Here is a 7,306-nt window from a genome sequence, read left to right as displayed (position 1 = left end):
TCTCCCACTGTATTCAGCCTTGGTGAGGATGCAGCTGGAGTGCTATGTCCAGTTTTGGGCTCCACAATTCAAAAGGGATGTGGAGAAGCTTGAGAGGGTGCAGAGGAGAGCCACGCGCAGAATCAGAGGTCAGGAAAACAGACCTTATGATGAGAGGCTGAGAGCAATGAGGCTATTCAGCCTGGAAAAGTGCAGGCTTAGGGGTGATCTGGTGGCCACCTATAATTTTATCAGGGGTGCTCAGCAGGACCTGGGGGAACATCTGTTCACCAGAGGGCCCCAAGGGATGACAAGATCAAACGGTCACAAATTCCACTGTGACCATTTCAGGCTGGACATAAGAAAGAACTTCTTAACTGTCAGAGCCCCCAAGGTTTGGAATAGACTGCCGCCAGAGGCAGTTCAAGCACCCACTCTGAACGCCTTCAAGACACATTTGGATGCTTATCTTGTTGGGATCCTATGATCCCTGCTGACTTCCTGCCCCTGGGGCAGGGGGCTGGACTTGATGATCCTCCTTGGTTCCTTCCAGCCCAAATGTCTATGAAATCTTAAATACATGTCTATTTTACTGCAAGTTTCTATAAGTGTATATAATATTAACTATACACTTTTGCACATGGAGTAGGAAGTGGTGTAGTGTACAGTATTTTCAGATTCTGTTCTAGTTCATTCCACAGGCTTGGACTAGTTGTTAAGAAATCATCTTCCCCATCATAGTTGGATTTGGGTTATGGAGACAAGAATAGAGAGAAAGCTAGATGAAAATCGCTTTCTCCCCCTTCCCCCGATTAATAGTTTTTAAAAGGAATATTGCAAGGAAAAGATTGATGGAGGTAGTCTCCATTCTCTTCTCAGCTGTGGAATTGAATGTACCTTCATTCTAGAAGTGGCGCTTCCTGACAATATGAATCAAGGAGCAATGTACTGCAAGAATATTATTTTGCTCTACTGTATATTGGACACAGAGTTACAGCATATGGAAAAATAACATGCATCTTAGCAATAACAGCATCCATTTACTTTGTCGTTTATGGCAGTTAATACAGTAGCTATCTAGCTTTACTAAGTTAACAAAAAGTTCCTGGTTGACTGTAAAAATGAACAAGAAATTCTGAGCTGCCTAGTAGATTAATGGTGAGATACTTTCTGTTATTACAGGTTCTGTCACTAGATGAAATAGTTGAATGTTAATGCCTTCTGTTTTCAGTGAAAGATAGGAATGTGCAATGTTCCCTTGACCTTTTCCAAGATCTGTTTTTAAAACATTTCCTCCTTCCTGTGAAGAAGAGAAAAATACTCTGTGTTAAAAAAGAAAATTTATTGGGAACTTTTTTGGTTCCCAATAAATATTATATTTTTTTCTTATTGTACTATAATTAACATTCATTTAAAGTATTTTCATTATCATCTTATTATCGCCTATTAGTCTTTTTCACCCATTCTGATAAGAATATTTAACTATAAGAAGTGATCATTAATATCAGTAACCCCTAAGTGACAAAATTCATATGCACTGAGCTAGTCCACAGTTTTCTGCTGACATAATTTGGTTGAAACCAAGCATATGGCTGGGAAAACTCTGCCGGCATAAGCCCATGAATTACTCTCTCTCCATTCACCTGCAAATATTTTTTGTACCTTCTAAGCTGTTTGCTGATGGCTATAGACTTACTTAGTGTATCCCTTTCTGAAAGTGTTCTGTTTTTATTTTTGTATCCTGACCTGCCTTTTAGAACTGCTGAGATCTCACCTTTCTTCCAGTTCTGCTGTATCAGCCTTCTTGAGTCCTGTCTTCCATTTCTCACTTTTCAGGCTTAGCCCTTCTTTTCCTCTTATTAGTTGGCATTTCTGTTTCTATCTCCTTCTGTACCACTGAGCTTTTGAGAGAAGACAGCAGTGTCAGGTATTGCAAGTGTCACATTCTTTCAAACAATTTGGTATTATAATGCGAATTTTAGTTAACCACCTTTCTCATAATGTCACACACAGCATTTGCTAAACAATATAACCAGCACTTTGAATCTACATCTCCACATAGATAACTCCACAGCTATGTACAGCTGTGCTTACATTAACCTCCTGGGGTGAAGGTACTGTAGCTTTTACTATTACAGTTTCACATTTAAAAAGTGATAGAAAAGTGTGTATCTCTTCTTCAAACTCCTTTTCTAATCCTTCTAATCCTTATCTTGATGTTTTAGATTTGTGCCAAAGAAGGGTTTACAACAGACATTTCCAGTGACAAGTCACTACACTGTTTATCAAAGCTGTTCTCATCCTGTCTCTTCCTGAAAATGCCAATGCAAATTAATCTCAATCACTGTCATCATTTTCTATCCATAGATGTAAATGTGGGTCAAGAGGATTCAAACACATACTTCAACTCAATATCTATTAAAGAGCTTTAAAATATGCATTATATGTTAGATGCTGAAGTCAGGGGAACTAATCACGTTAGCGAAGTGACATAGCCCAGATTGTATGTATAGACATTATCAATGTATAGACATTACAATAGCCTTATCTCTATTTCAGACTCAAAGTGGTATAAAAAAAATCAGCTCTGTTTGGAAAACATTTATTGGAAATTGTTTTTCTGTTATTGGATTTGATGAAATGTCATTTGTGCAATAGTGTATGAAAGCAGAATACTGTAATACAGAGCTATTAATGAGTTTTCTTTTCTGTCTTGTGGATTATAACTTACTAACAATGGTCAAGCCCCTTTTACATTCTTCAGGAAAACACTCCATGTTTTGCAGAAGGTTGTTAGATATTCCAGTAGAGTGAAAGTTCCATGGCACCTACAGGTACTTTTAAAATTTGAGTGATTTAATATTTTAATATTAAATATGAAAATAATTCAGCAAAAAACATGGTGTTTCTTGAGATCACAAGACCACAGGATCATAGAAAAGTAGGGTGGGAAGGGACCTCATGAGGTCATCTAATCCAGCCTCTTGCTTAAGGCAGGATCATCCCTGATAAAACCATCCAAGATAAGCATCTGCCTAACCTGCCTCAAAAACTTCTAAGGATAGCAATTCTACAACTACTAGCCTGTTCCAATGCCTAACCACCCTCATTGTCAGAAAGATCCCCCAAAGCCTCAAATTAAATTTCCAGTGCTGTACATTTTGGCTATTGCTCCTAGTCCTGTCCTCTACTGTCAAGGAGAAACGCCCATTTCCATCTGCTTTCATGGCCTTGGCGTGTTTGAAGACTGTTATCAAATTCCTCCTCAGTCTTCTCATTCCAAGCTAATTAACCCTAATGTCCATCCTTTTCTCATACATCTTGCTTCCCAGGCCCCTAATAATTTTGGTTGCTCTCCACTGGACATTTTACAAACTACCCATATTCTTCTTAAAGTATGGGGCACAAACCAGACACAGTACTCCAGGAGAGGCCTCACCAGTGCTAAAGAGAATGGAAAAATCCTTTCTTTGATTAGCAAGAAACACTCCAATGTTAATACAACTTGGTATGCTGTTGGCTTTTTGTTTGCAACAAGAACCCACTGTTAGGTCATATTCTGCTTATGATCTAATGTAACCTCCAGGCCCTTCTCTGCTATACTGCAGCCTAGTCAGTTATTCCCCATTCTGTATTTGTACATACAATTATACTGTCCCAAATGCAGCACTTTTCACTTGTCCTTGTTTTATCTCCTGTGATTGATAGCAGAACATTTTCCAGGCTATCCAGGTCATTCTATACTCTAGCCTTACCCTCTGCAGTATCTGTAACCCCACCCAACTTGGTGTTATCCACAAATTTGCTAAGTGTGCACTCAATCCCATCATCCAAATACATAATGATATAGGAATGACTCCAGTTTTGGGCCCCCCACTACAGAAAGAATGTGGACAAATTGGAGAGAGTTCAGTGGAGGGCAACAAAAATGGCTAGAGGGCCGGGGCACATGACTTATATGAGGAGAGGCTGAGGGAACTTGGTTTATTTAGTCTGGAGAAGAAAAGACTGATGAGGGATTTAATAGCTGCCTTCAGCTACCTGAAAGGTGGTTCATCAGAGGATGAAGTTAGACTGTTCTTAGTGGTGACAGATGACAGAACAAGGAGCAATGTTATCAACTTTAGGTTAGATATTAGGAAAAACTTTCTCACTAGGATGGTAGCAGAGAATTTGAGCAGGCTACCCAGAGATTCTCCATCACTGGAGGTTTTTAAGACCTGGCTAGGCAAAGCCCTGGCTGGGATGTACTAGTTGAGGCTTATCCTGTTTGAGCAGGGGCTTGGATTAAATGGTCTCTTAAGGTCCCTCCAAACCCTAATTTTCTATGATTTTATGATTCTGTGATTCAGATGATGGCTATAGTTGGCAGGAAAGAGAGGTGGTGGGGAAGACAAAACACCCTCTCCAATTTGTCTGCCTCCTTTCTGTAGTGGGGGACCCAAAACTGGACACAGTACTCCAGATGTGGCCTCACCAGTGCCAGATAGAGGGGAAGAATCACTTCCTAAGTGCAGGAATTTGCACCTGTCTTTGTGGAACCTCATGAGATTTATTTTTGTCCAATTCTCCAATTTCTAAAGTTGTCTCTGAATCCTAGCCCTACCCTATCTACTATTGCCCCCAACTTGGTGTCACCTGCAAACTTGCTGAGGGTGCAATCCATCCTATCTTCCAAGTCATTGATGAAGATATTGAATAAAACCAGCCCCAGGACCAACCCCTGGGGCTCTCCACTTGACACCAGCTGACAACTAGACATTGAGCCATTGATTACTACTCTATGGGCATGTCTACACGTGCATTTATGCTGGCTTAAATTTACTGTGAGGTAAATTACTGCATTAAGCAGGAATAGGCCGGCATATACATGTGCAGGCATTAAAGCTCATTAACGCTGTGTGCAGTTTAATTTGGGACTAAAGTTAGTCCCAAATCGGTACACACACACAGTGCTACTACACAGTAAGGCATTTACATGTGCTTTACTGTGCAGTAACTAATCAGGTGTAAATTTGATACCTGCATAATGAAGGTATCAAATTTATGCTCAAGTTGGTGAAAAACACCATATTTACTGTGCAGTACGGGTGTGCACATGTAGATGCGTGCCTGTACTGTGCAGTAAATGCACACACGTAGCCATGCCCTCTGAGTCTAATGATCAACTCAGAAGAAATATTTAAAGCTGTGTCTATGGCCAAATTGCTGATTCTCCAAATCAGCATCGAATCTTTGGATTTGGTGAATCAAATCGGGACAGTGATCCGAATGAACAAATCGAATCACTGTCCCTGATTCGGGCCTAATCTGAATCTGAATTGAATATGACCCATTTCTCACACCCCTACTATTAAGAGGAAAATGAAAGTGGCCCAGCATAGAGGTAGAGTTTAGCCCTGGAAAGGGGTACACGAGAGTCAACTGATTGGATATCATCTGCGAGTCATGGGACATGGTATAGGGGTGGTTTGGAATCTTGTATTACACCCTTGGCATCAGGGCAGTAAATGTGCAGCCTCCTATCTATAAACAACTTCTCAGTTATATCAAAGATGTGACAGTGACAGGTGAGTCAGGTGGGTGGACTGCCCTAGACAGGTGGGCAGGTTAGTGGTTGGATCAGCCTCAAGACAGCCCCCCATCACACGCACCAAAAAACCCCACTGAAACGTCTGATCTATACAGATGCTGCTGAGCCAGGTGAAAGTAACACACTGCTTCTTCTGCTAAAGCAGGTTTTATTGGGGCATTTTTTAACATCTACAAGCAGCCTCAGTGACTAACCCCTTTCCAGGGCTAAACTTTATCATTTTAAAGACCTTTCTACGTAATAATTATGGCAAATCACTCTAACCCTCTCTCTTCCACCCCTTAAATTCTATTGTGGGTCCTAATGGATCATTATCAGGACTAGGAATTTAAGAGCCACTGCTCAGGTCTCTACCAGCTAATGATCCAACTGACAGCAGTGTAGTAGGTTATCACCAAACTTGTGAACCAGCATTAAAAAGATATTGCCAGTGGCTTTCAAGGATTTGAAATGACCATAAATAAATGATGTTGACTAGGAATCTCTAGTTCCATTACAAGATCTGATTGGCAGGGGTCCTAGTACATAACAGGTTGTTGGTTATAGCCATGTTGATCTAAGGATATAAGCAGACAAGGTTCTTTGGTATTTACATTGTCTGCCTAGCAGATAAAGAGATTTTGCCTTGGTGCCTTCCAAGGTATTTTGAATATTGTCTCATTTTCAGTCCAAACTTGTCCCCATCCTTTATCCTTAAATCCCATGACTCCTCAGTTTCCCCCACTTCTTTATTTCCACCCCACTTTCACTTTTGAGTTTCCTAAGTGGAATTCTTCTTCCCATAGAATCATAGAAAATTAGGGTCAGAAGGGACCTCAGGAGCTCATGTGGTCCAGCCCCCTTCTCAAAGCAGGACCAGACCCAACTAGTTCATCCCAGCCAAGGCTTTGCTAGCCAGGTCTTAAAAACCTCCAATGATGGAGAATCCACAGCCTCTCTATATAACCTGCTCCAGTGTTTCATCACCGTCGGAGTGTGAGAGTTTTTCTTAATATCCAACCTAAATCTCCCTTGTTGCAACTTGAGACCTTGTTCTGTCATCTGCCACCACTGAGAACAGTTTAGCTCCATCCTCTTTGGTACAACCCTTCAGGTAGTTAAAGGCTGCTATCAAATCTCCTCTCAGTTTTCTCTTCTCCAGGCTAAATATATCCAGTTTCCTCAGCCTCTGCTCATAAGTCACATGCCCCAGCCCCCAAACCACTTTCATTGCTCTCTGCTAGACTGTCCCCAATGTGTCCACATTCTTTCTATAGTGGGGGGCCCAAAACTGGACATAGTACTCCAGGTGTGGCCTTTCCAGTGCAGAATACAGTGGAATATTTACTTCTTTCAATCTGTTGGCAATGCTCCTACTAATGCAGCTCACTAAGCCATTAGCCTTCTACACAACTATGGCACACATTTGGCGTATATTCAGCTTATTGACCACTGTAACCCCCAGGTCCTTTTCTGCAGAGCTGCTGCCCAGCCAGTCAGCCCCCAGCCTGTACTGGTGCATGGGATTGTTCCATCCTAAGTGCAGGTCTTTGCACTTGTCCTTATTGAACCTCATGAGATTTCTTTTGGTTCATTCCTCCAATTTGTCAAAGTTTCTCTGAATCCTAGCCCTGCCCCCTAGTGTATCTATTATCTCCTCCTCCCCCCCCTCCAGCTTGGTGTCAGCTGCAAACTTGCTGAGGGTGCACTCCATCCCATCTTCCAGGTCGTTACATTTGCTCTGGAGTGATGCAG

The sequence above is a fragment of the Gavialis gangeticus genome, unplaced genomic scaffold (assembly GCF_001723915.1).
Source record: "Gavialis gangeticus isolate Ggan-Ray unplaced genomic scaffold, GavGan_comp1, whole genome shotgun sequence".
Taxonomy (NCBI): Eukaryota; Metazoa; Chordata; order Crocodylia; family Gavialidae; genus Gavialis; species Gavialis gangeticus.
Note: the sequence above shows the minus strand (reverse complement) of the source record.